The sequence below is a fragment of the Bos mutus genome, chromosome 18, assembly GCF_027580195.1.
Source record: "Bos mutus isolate GX-2022 chromosome 18, NWIPB_WYAK_1.1, whole genome shotgun sequence".
NCBI classification, from domain to species: Eukaryota; Metazoa; Chordata; class Mammalia; order Artiodactyla; family Bovidae; genus Bos; species Bos mutus.
Window position 1 is genome coordinate 49,099,626 of NC_091634.1, and position 12,006 is coordinate 49,111,631.

The window sequence follows — 12,006 nt, forward strand, 5'->3', positions numbered from 1 at the left end:
AACCGCTCTGTCCTCTTCTTTACCAGCCTCCTTCTGGACAGTTTTCTGAGGTATGAGCAGATGAAGAGAAGCAGGGGGCCGGGGCAGGCCCACAGAACTCTGCTTTGCTCTGGTTCCCACTCTGAGGGGTTCTTTGCACTTCTTAAAAAATGCACCTTACTTCAAAATCCATGTTAGTCACGGGTTGGATTATGTCCCCCAACACACACTGAGGCCCTGGTCCCTACCTATGACTGTGAACTTGCTTGGAGACAGGGTCTTGCAGACGTGAAGCAGTCAAGATGAGGTCGTGGGGCGGACTGTGACCCGAGTACTGGTGTCCTCATTACAAGAGGGGCCTTGGAGATGGAGAGACACAGAGGACAGGCCACAGGAGGACAGAGCAGAGCCTGGAAAGAGGTGGCCACGAGCCAAGGGACGCCTGGAGACCCCAGAAGCGGGAAGAGGCAGGAAGGACCCTCCTCTGAGCCTCCCGAGGAAACTCAGCTGTGCTGACACTCTGGCTTTGGACTTCTGGCTCCAGGACTGCGAGAGGATAGACTTCTGTTGTTTTACCCTTGGTTCATGGTCATTTGCTATGGTGGCACAAAGACCTGCTTAGTTGAGCTGCCGTGAGGACGGGTGACACCGTGTGGGTGAGACCCGGGCACACTGGTACCCCTGAGCAGCGGAGGTGGAGGCTCCAGGGCACAGAGGGAGGTGGGTAACCCACAGCAGATCTTTGCGGCAGCCGGGCCAGCCTCACACCTGCCTGCCTCCGCCTCCCTCTTGGCTCTGACTCCCGGCATGAGCTCCAACCAACCCCCTGGTGGCTGATCAAAACCTTCCTTTAGTCTCCGAAGTGTCACTCACGCTGCCCTCGCCACAGGGCCCTCTACCCCACCGTGCGAGGCCCGTACAGTGCAGGGCACAGGCCGCATGCCACGGGCCACACAGGCACAGACCCCACCAGGGGCATCATCGCATCTGGGCTCCTGGAGCTGAGCCCTCCTGAGCTGCCCCCGACCCCTGCCCTGTCACCAGCCCCACCCATGCCCCAGTGCTGGCCCAGAGAGATGCCTGCAGGCACACCATGGGGCCAAAGGACGTCTGAGAGGGCAGGAGAGTGAAGAAAGACACACACCTGTCGGGGCCGCCCTAGAAGTACAAACTTGGCCGTATTCCCCCAACTTCCTCCCTGGAGCCGCAAAGCCTGTTCTGCGCCCCAAGCCTCAGGTCCAAGAGAAAATGAACCTGAACCTTCAGAGCAGACGGGTCCTGCTGGGTGTCTCCGCTGGGGACAAGGTCTCCAGAAGGATGATGAGACATCACCTGGCCAGTGGCAGGTGACCCAGCCCCCACTGACCCTGCAGGCTGACCTCACTATAGGAACCTCAGAGACTCTGGGCAGGGCTCAATGGGGCTTCCATGCTTGTATGTGGCTGGTCAGCTGACCCAGGGACCCCCAGATCCTGGGTCCCTTCCATGTGCCCTCACCGTGAGGGTGTATGAGACATGATGCCCACTTTACCTCACACTGAATAGATCCAACAGCCAATGCATGTGTGAGTCCCTGGGTCCCAGGCACCTGAGCCCCACAGGCTCCCTGAGGCTGCCCTTCCCTGGCCTAGGTGTTGTCCTCTGGGGGCACTGAGATGGAAATCACCCGGGAGGGGTACTGCAGGGGCTGCTAATTTGATAAGTGGTCTCCTCCTGGCAGAGAAACGAGGGGGAAGGGAGGTACCAGAGGAGGAGGGAGGGCAGAGCCCTCTGGGTGGGCAGGCTGGGTGAGGCCACGGGTTTCGTAAGCCAGGAGCACAGATGTCAGATCGGGACTCCCATGGTGCCCCCCTCCCCAGCAGCTGTAGCATTTTGGGGGAAATTCTTATTCTTAGCTGTAGCACTTTGGGGGAAATTCTTAGCCTTTCCAAGCCTCAGTTTCCTTATTGGTAAAATGTGGGGCCAATGGCAGCGACCCCGAGAGCCACGCCCACCGTGCCCCCTGGGTGTCACGTGGTGCTCAGGGTCTCCGGGTTCCCCGAGATGGGCGCTGTTTTCACCCCACTGCCCAGTCCAAGGGTTGCAAACTTTGGCCCACAGCCATGTCTGACAAGTGACCTGAGACTAGTCTTCAACCCTGCATCTTTAAAGGATTATACATATGTAAAGAAGAAGAAGAAGCTGCAGAGCAAGACTAAGCGACAGTAACATATTTACCATGTGGCCCTTTACAGAAAAGAACAGCTGCCCCGGTCCAGATGTGTGAGCTAGGGCTGAGCGGGCTGGTGGCTGGCTTGGTGTCTACAGACACAGTAGGGACCTGCCCTTCTCTTGCAGGACAGAACTGCCCAGGCCCCTGTCTAAGGACAGTCTTCTTGACCAGCCCAGTCACCTCAATGAACATATCAGACTCACTGTCCCCAAGGCCAGAGCCGCTGGCCCCCATCCTGTACCTGGAGCAGCTAAGGATGGCAGCAGGGGTGTGGCCTGAGGGTGGGCGGACAGTGTCTGAGGAGAGTTGGTGGGAGTGGGCTGAGGGCTATTCATACCCAGCAACTAGGAGACCAGGCTCTCAGAAGACTGGAAATGTGTTTGTTAGGATTTTCCTCCAGAGTCACATCTGGTGCGGCGGCTTTAACAGTGAGACCAGGCAGAGGAAGCTGGCTGCCGGTCACTTGTCCAGACTGCCCTCCCCTGGCTGTGCTGTGATATCTAGCCCACGGCCACACAGATGACAGGCGCAGGCGCAGAGCAGAGGTGCTGCCAGCCGCTCAGAAGCTCTTCCTTGTGTCATACATCACGCATCCAGTGATGGGACAGGGTCGGGCTCCCGCAAAGCTCAGCTGGGGGAGGGGCGGTGAACAAGTGGGCACTCTCTTCCCACTGCTGTCTTTCAGTTCTGGTGACGGGGGCAGGTGGCCACCCTCTGCATGGGAGAGTGAAAGCAAAGGTTTATTAGTTCTCCCAGGCTCCAGGGAAGGCTTCTTGTCCAAGCCCACAGGCAGTGCCTGACACAGAGTTGTCCCTCTTCCTGGGACTGCCTTGGAGAACCAGGCACGCACCTGCTGAGCCTGCGTCCCAGATGCCACCTCCTCCAGGAAGCCTGCCAGGACTTGACGGTGCCACCACTGTGTGCTCTCACCCCACTACAGCGCGAGTGTCCCTTTCAGCCACCTGTCATCCTCCCCACAGTTGGAGACCCCTCCCTTTGATGGCTGACTGTCCCCACTGCTGGCAGATGGGCCCCGGGGGAACTGGGGGAAGAGAGTGGCAAGAACGACAGAGCTGGGCAGAGGCGAGCCTCATGTGTCCGCCGTCTTGGACTCAGAGGCAAGCCTCGTGTGTGCACCATCTTAAACTCAGCCCCAGGGAGAAGCCTCTAGGGGCTGCGGGGACGGGAAACCTCCCCAGAGAGTCAGCCTGGCCCCCACACCTCTTGACTTTTCCACCAGAGAAACGTGAGGACTCAGAGGGTTGCTCTTGGCAACCAAGAACAAGCCTGGACCCCCGTGCAGGCAGGCTCCTCACCCACGCAGACCCCAGGGCCACACAGCTCCTCGCCCGTTCTCTACGGAGGCAGCTTTCCAGGTTCCGTGAAGTAATTCAGGAAGGACGGGATGACTGAAGAGTTTCTGGGGCCCTGTGGCCACGCTCTGCCCGCCTTCCTGGGCCTTGCTGGGGGCCACCCTCACCCAGACACCCCAACCGCAGTGCCATTCATGGGACACGGGAGCCCTGACACCAGATCTTCCTTTGCTGCAACAATCCAGGTGGTCCAGGCTGGCTGGTTCTTGAGAAAATGAGGGCCCGCACACTGAAGAGTGTCCAAGGAGAGCCACCGGAGCGAGCATGCCTTTCCTCCTCAGCAGCCGGCACCAGAGGCTGGAGACGGCCACGCCCATCTGCACCCTCTCAGCGTCCTTGGAGGCCTGAGTGGGGCGAGACCCTTCCATGCCAGCCCACTCCCCCTATAGAAGATGACGGCCGCTGAGTGCTGATCTGCTTTCATCTGTCAGATGCTTGCCCAGTGTTAGCTGGCATTTTCCTCTGAAAGCACCTCTTTTATAATGAAAGGCCTCATCTTTGTCTGGATGCTCCACTGTCCACTGTCATCTGGGCCTGTTGGCCTGGGCTGTCAGGTGTGGGGACCCTGGGGAGGCTTCTGGGGACAAGCTCACAGATGCGGAGCTGCCTGGGGCAGCAGCATTCCTGGTAAGTGGAAGGAGCGCTGAGCAGGGGAGGGTTTCTCTTCCCAGCTGTGTGTGCGCACCACCCCGAGCTGATGTCTACGGATCTGAGCCACAGGCTTGTCATCATCTCATCTGCGCTTCACAGCAGTGTGAGAAGCAGGCACAGCCACAACCCTATTCTTAGGAGACCAAGACTCGGCTAGGCTTGGGGACTGGGCCCGGCCCACAGAACCACTACTTAACAAAGCCAGAGTTCACAGTTCGTCACCTGTCCATCAAGACACCTGTTTGTCGGTCCCACCCTCAAACACACATGGATTCCGGCCATTTCTTCCCTCCTCTTGTGTTGCTACCTGTGCCCAAGCCACGGGGACCTGGACTGTATATTGTGGCCACCTCGAGCCACAAGTGCTATTCAAGCTGAATTTAAAATCCAGTTCCTTGATTGCACAAAACGTATCTCAAGTGATCCAGAGCCAAGTGTGAGTGGTGGCCACTGTATTAGTGCAGGAAGTTCTGCATGAAGTGCTACTGGACAATGCCAGTCTGGACTGCCGCTGTCACCCCAACTGGTCCCACTGCTTCCGCATCTGAACCCCAGCCCAGCCTGCCCTCCACCAGCAGCCAGAGGAGCCTCCAAGCACAGAGGGAGAGACCCAGTGGACCACCACCTGCTTGGATCTCTGCTCTAGTGTCACCCGCCAGAGGCTGCCCAGACTTCTCCACCTAAAGTAGCGTCCCATGCCATCTCTACCCTTTAAGCACACAATGGAATATATCTTACTCATGGCCACTTCCATCTGTTCTGTCCCCAGAACTCAGGACAGAGCAGGCGCTCACTAAGCACTTTTTGGATGAATGGAGGAACTCGCTCTATCTAGCTCTGATCCCCATGGTGGTTTTACTATAAGAAATGCTGCAAAATGCATTGACACTTTTCTGTTCAAAAGGTGGAGCATCAGTCCCTTCCCTTCAGCATGGGCTGGGTTTAGAGACTCACCTCTAATGAACAGAGGTTGTGGACATGACAGTCTGTGACTTCTGAGGTCAACAGGTACCATCTTGCTTCCCGATTCATGGCTCTGGGGAGCGTCAGCTGCCAGGTTGTGAGGAAGCTTAAGTAGCCCACTGGGGATGTCCATATGACAGGTGATCAAGGTTCCTGAGTGAGTTTTCCAGGTGTGAGCTTGGAGGTGGACCCTCCAGGACTGGCAGGCCTTTGGGTGACCGCAGCCCAAGGCAACATCTTGACTGAGAGGCTGTGAAGCCAGTATGGCCCTGCCAAGGTGCTCTCAGATTCCAGGACAGAGACTCTGAGATGGTGCTCAGCTGCTGTAGCTCGGAGTCATTTGTTACACAGCAGTGATGACTAACACGGTGGGAATGGGCTTTCTCTGAAACGTCAGCCCAGGACTTCAGCCCACAAGCCCTTGGGAAAGACACCTGCTCTGTTTGCGCCTTGAGTCCCGTGTGACACGCACTGATAGAGCACCAACTGTGCACCTGGCACTGAGACCTGAAGGATGAGCATCTAGAGGGTGGGCTGGGTGAGGCATTCTCGCTGGCCTCTGCTCCGCAGCCCCTCTGTAAAGAAGACAGGACTCCCAAGGCCAGGGCTGGTTCAGGCCACTGTCCACTCCCCCAGAACAGTTCACCCAAAGGCCTCGAGACAGGAAGCAGCCAGCTTCGCCACTGGGACCCCTAGGAGTGCCGGCCAAGGCCAGTAAATCACGACGAATCAGGCAGCAGCCACAAGGCTCAAAGACTGCCAGAGACAAAAACCCACAGACAAATGGTGGACAAGACATTTCTGCTCTGGAAACCCATGTGGACCATGAAGGAACTGGTTGTTCAGAGTGAGATGTCCCACTGGAAGTACAGGCGGGGCTGACAGTCATGGGGGCCTCGTACCCCTGGATCTGGAGGGGCAGGGCCTTCCCTTCCTGCTGCATGGCCTGGGGCACTTGGCTGCCCTCTCTTAGCCTCGCTTTCCAGTTTAGGACAAGCAGTGACCGAGGGTGTGAAGGGCTATGGGAGGGCCCAGGAAGAGAGCGAAAATGAGATAGGGCCCGGGTCCACGGCCCATGTGCCCTCGGGCATCTGTGCAGCTGACTCTCAGTGGACACTGCCCCACCGACACCACCTCCTCCTGCTCAAGCCCTGTGGCAGAACCAGGCTCCCCCATCACTTGAGCGGGCCGGCCCTTTCTTCCGAGACTCACTGACACCGCCCTACTCAGAGCCAGCCCCTCCCCAGACTGAAAGGGTACAGCCAGCCTCAGAGGCACTAACGTCCCAGGTGAATAACAGACTGTTTCTGATTTGGCCCGAGGCCTTGGGAGATGCTGCCGATGGTGCTGTGGCCTCCCCTGGGCAGGAGACAGTTTCAGTTTCCCAAATCAATTGCCACACAACCAGTTATCTGCCCGTCAAATCATCTCTCTGGAGCTCCATCCCACCTTACCAAACCCATGGAGGATGCCCTCGACTGGTTTACTCAGAATATAAATCACTCAGGAAGAGATTTCTGCTTTGATAGCTCAGGGCACGAAAACCAATAAGACAGTCATCAGGCCCTTTCTTCCTGCCCGCAGCTCTGCTCTCGTTTATGCCTCTGTGATGCCCCAAAGGCCCTGAGCAATCGTCTGTCACTACCCTTTCTCTAAATGAAATTCCACATGCCATCATTTCTTGGATTCACCCACTTGGTGAGGACTATCTCCAGTTGAGCGGCAGGCCCTGACAATGTGCCAGGGATGCCCCTAAAGAAGGCCTGGCTTCCAGAATCAATCTTCAGCCTCATTCCTGGAGCAGGGTGGGCAGCCACCACAGCCTCCAAATCCACTCCTGACCAGCTCTAGACCCCCAGAAAACCCTCACACCCAGAGTCTCCTATCAAACTATCAGTGGGAATTAAGTCATGGGTATTCAAACAAAGCTCACTGTGGCCCCAGACCAGCATGGGTTGTAGTCCAGCCTCAGGCCCCACACTGCTCGAGGACAGGGAGGCAGGCCCTGCTGCCCGCCTGGCTGCCTCTAGCTTCCTCAGGGCCGGGGGATTTGTTTGTATACACTGCAGAAGTTCACACTCATCTGAAAGCATGTCCATACACACGTTATTTATTGCCGAGATCTGTGTGTGATTACAACGCAGCCCAGCTGTGTTCTGAGAATAGACAGTTTATAGCCAGATCGCCACACCTCAAAGCCCAGGCCCCTCGTTCAAACTGTCCACCCACTGGGGCTCAGAGGGATGTATGTCCAGTGGGAAGCAGTGGGATCTCTGAGGAGGCCTTCTGTGAGTGTCCACCATCACCTGGCTCCCCCTGACTCCTGAAACCCGATGCGGCCTCATCCCTGTCCCGCGTTTTTCCAAGGACTATACAACAGGATGTTACTGCTCAGCCTTACTGTCCTGGCACCAGAAAGCTGGATTTATGTGAGTCTACTGAAATGTTGACAAACCGCTGTGCTGGAAAATAAAAAGGGCTTCAGTCTGTCTCAGAACAAATCACAGCAGGTCAGGGGAGGAGTGGAGATGGCCTGAATGCACAGGCCTGCCCTAAGTCCCTCAGAGGCCACGTAGTGAGGCCTCCCTCCCCAGCAGGACACAAGTGCTTTCAGATGCCGGCCGAACACCTGGTACCCAAGGCCACCAGGCCTGAAGCCGCATGGTCCTGTGGGGAGATGACAAGTTAGCACAGACCAGCTCTTCCTCATCCTGCTGCCCAGCACATGCAGAGAAACTGACCTCTGCCCAGTCTTGGGACAAACCCGACTGGTGTCCCAGGTCAGCTCCCTCCCTTCTCAGGGCTGGAACAGCTGAGGTGGCTAAGAGTGAGTTCCTGGTTCTGGCCACTTCGGTGCCATCTGCTGGTCATGTGACCTGGGCAAGTGTCTTCATCTCTGAGTCCCTGGTTTTTCATTTGGAAGAGGAAGATAATCAATAACCCCAACGTTGTGGATTTGTGAGGGGAAATAACCAGGTAATCAAGGTCAAGAGCTTGAAAGAGTGGCTGGACCAAAGTCCATGCTCTATAGGTGTTGAATATCATGCTCCTCATCACCACCACCACCATCATCACCACTATCATCACCACCATCACCACCATCACCAACCCCATCACCACTATCATCATCACCATCACCATCAACACCAACAACCATTATCACCACCATCATCATCACCACCACCACCATCAACACCATCATCAACTCCATTACCATCACCACCATCACCATCATCAACCCCATCACCACCACCATCATCACTGTCACCACCATCACCATCAACCCCATCACCACCACCATCATCACCATCACCACCATCATCATCACCACCACCAATACCATCATCAACTCCATCATCACCATCAACACCATCATCATCATCATCAACTCCATCACCACCACCATCATCACTGTCACCACCATCACCATCACCATTAGCACCATGACCACTAACACCATCCTTATCATCATCATCATCATCACCATGGTCACCATCATCATGACCACATCTAACTGCCTTCCAAGGGCCCACCTTCAAATATCCCACTGGGGGTCAGGACTTCAACACATGAATTTTGGTAGAATGTAAACATTCAGTTCATAATAGGCAGGCTCGAGAGAGGCACCTGAGCTGTCCACCTAGCCAGAAGACCCCCATAAAACTGACCAGCAACTCACCACCAAACACAAACACAATCACTACTTCCCATCTGCCTATATTCCTAGAGAGCAGAAAGTGTTATTCCTTTTAAAATTCTCAACAGAATCACCATGTCTTGGTGTTTGGACACTAAAGACAGATAGATGAATGGATGAATGAAGGAACGAGGTCCATCACTTTTCTCCCAGGGGAGATGTGGTGGAATTCTGACTTTTGCCCCAATATACACCTCTTCTTTCTCTTCTCCTGCAACTTCTTTCTCCTCCCCTACTCTTGTTTACTCATCTCTCTTGGCACTTTCTTTCTCTCTTCTCTGACCAAATGAAGAAAAATAAATACATTGAAAAAGCATTCAAAGTATCTTCAGATATGTCTTGTCAATTAATCTTCCTGAAGCATTTGGGGTGGTGATGTCATTACCCTGTTTGCCAGGAGTCAGACAAGGTCACAATGTCAAGGCAGCTTGTGATCTCAAATCCAGATTTTCAGACCCCAAATCCAGAGTCCGTCCATTTGCAGGATGCAGTCTGGTCTGTTCATGGCCTGGGAGCCCCCAGTCCCACCTAGAACCTGGGCAACTTTGTGCTCTCCAGAAAGAAGCTGGCCTGGTGCCTGCAGATGTGGACGACACTACAGGAACAGCTAAGGACACAAGGGATGGGCTGGGGCCTTGGGGCCTCTGGGGAGGTGCTGGGCAACCGTAGCTTTGCCCACTTCCATGCCTCTCACCTGAGATGACGGGTGTCCTGAGGGTCAAGCAGTATCCACTGGGCCTTGGGCCTTGGTGGACCCTTCAGGCCCCTCCATCATGGTTTGCCTGCCTAGAACCCCTCTTATTTAGCCTGTTGTTCCCCACAGCAAGAGTCCATCCGAGGCCAAGTGTTGAAGTCCTGGGGAAGCACCCCTCAGGGCCTCAGCATCTGCAGCTCTCAGGGCTGGTTGAGGTTTGTGGACATCAATCCCGCTGGGGACTTGGTACCTTTGAACAGATATTCTTTCAAAACAGCAAGTACCTCTGGAAGGCAATTCTGACACAGACTCCATCTGTACAGCTGGCATTCTTTCTTCCTGTTTGTAACTTTCAAGCTCTTCCTCAGGCGGCCTCCCGAACACTGCTCTACTGGTCTAAGGGCATCAAGAGCCTCAGAGGGATCAGGACAGGAGCCCTCAGGGGAATCAGGACAGGAGCCCCCAGGGGTTCACAGTCAGGTGGAGAAAAGAACTCTAAGCAAAAGTCAATGACCTCTCAGGTAGCTGGAGCCAGGGCCATGCTCACTACCTTGGGTCCACAGTGATGGTCTTCCCAGCAACAGCACACGTGATCATCTTAGGACCCCGCGTCCACACTTAGGTCCAGGCCCCAGCCATGACAGATGGAACGCTCCCCTGGCAGCAGCAGACAGCCCCACACATCTCCCTGCCCTTGACAGTCTCTGGACCCATGCCAATTGGCCATCCTCAGCCCTCCCACTCGGGAGGACAGCACCAGTGACACGCTGTGCTGTACTTGGCGTGAACCCTGACATGATGAAGGATGAGTTGGACACCAGCAGCCACACTGATGCCAAACGAACTGATTTCACAACACAAGGGCGACCTGCCAGGGCACCCCCACCCCAAGTGAGGAGGGTGCTGGTCCCTCGTCCTCATGGTAGGGTGGGGCAGAGGGGAGGGGCAGGGACAGCACCATGGTGGGTCTATGCTCAGTGATAACACACCGACCTTTGGCAACAACCGACAGTGATCCGTGCCCACCTGGAAGGCCTGCTACAACAGCTAGAAGGGCATGGAGACCCTGAAGGGGAAGCTGGGATCCAGAGAGCATCCTGGTTAGAACACACATTGTGCATGGCCCGCGGGACCAGGCAGGCCCCTGACAAGGAGCAGAGGCAGTCATGGGCCTGGCTGAGTGGCTGGACTTCCAGCCTGAGTTTTGGGGTCTCTAGGGTCCCACCTGCACAGCAGGATAATGAGCCAGGCCTGTGGGGGTAGGGGTGCCGTGTGAATGGAAAGGTAGCCTCGAACCTTGTTCCCACCACTCTCTGGAGCCTGCAGAGCTGCCAGGCACTCTAGCCCTGCTGTTCAGGGTGCTCATTACATGAGAGAAGATGACATAGTGGAACAGAAATGCAGACCTTAAACCAACACACTTATCTTGTGGGTAAGCAACATGGGGCGACCTCAGGACATTCAGAAACCTGGGTTTGAATGTGAGCCCTGGCCTTCCAGCTGTGGGACCTGACTCTGGGGTCACTGTTTGGGAAACAGAGACCCCAGTAACTGCCATGCAGGACTACAGGCCCCATTGTTCCCCTTCCTATTCCATACCTACGGTCACAGCATGGGACCCGAGGTGGGCAGGGACTGAGGGGGTGTGGGGAGGACACAGGCCCTCCTGTATTCACAGTGGCTGAGAGGGGGCATGGCTGCACCGCAAGGGCAAGATGGTCTTCCCCGGAGACTCTGGGCAACAGTCCAAGGCACCCAGACTGCGCTCACTCAGGACAACTTGAACCCGGCACCTGTGGTGAGCCCCCAGAGCATCTGAGGGAACCCCACAGGCTCTGCAATCCTACCCTTGGTCCCCTTTGTGGGAAAGGGCTGGAATTTGAGAGCTCGTCTGGAACCTGAGGCCCTTCTAACTCAACAGCACATGAAGACACAGAAAAGAAATTCTCAGTTAAGAAGAGACTTCCGAAAGGCACAGCATGCGTTCTTTGAGCTCACACCCTACCCTGCCGCCTGCTGCTGGGCGTCCTTGGACAGGTTGCCGAACCTCTCTGAGCCTCTGTGTCCTCAGGAAGGGGAGGGCCACACTCCTCGGTGTGACTGAGGACTGGAGAGCAGAGTCTGATGCTGGGTAAATGCTCCCTCCTGTGTGTATCCGCAGGCCCGAACGCCCACGCACGGCACAGTGCTGAGTGTGCAGACAGCGGGGGCTTTCCCCTGTAAAGTTCAGGATGTCCCTGGTGTCAGGGAGAAAGCTGGGCTGACTGCAGACCTGTGGCACATCTTTCATTTTTTTTTCCCAGTGCACATTTGATGTGGTCACTGAAGTCTTAAATGTTTATAGCTGTTTGCAAACGAGCTTCTGTCCCACACTCGGGAGAGGATGGCTACGTGGAAGCCGAGCATGTGTCCCCAAGCTTCGCATGCACACGGTGGG

The 12,006-nt window shown here is 55.8% G+C and overlaps 1 protein-coding gene across 1 annotated transcript in view; it reads right to left on the minus strand.

Annotated features, from left to right (window-relative positions):
• ZNF469 (zinc finger protein 469) overlaps positions 1-12,006 on the minus strand; it is a 250,095-nt gene that overhangs the window by 169,172 nt on the left and 68,917 nt on the right. The window lies entirely within an intron of this gene.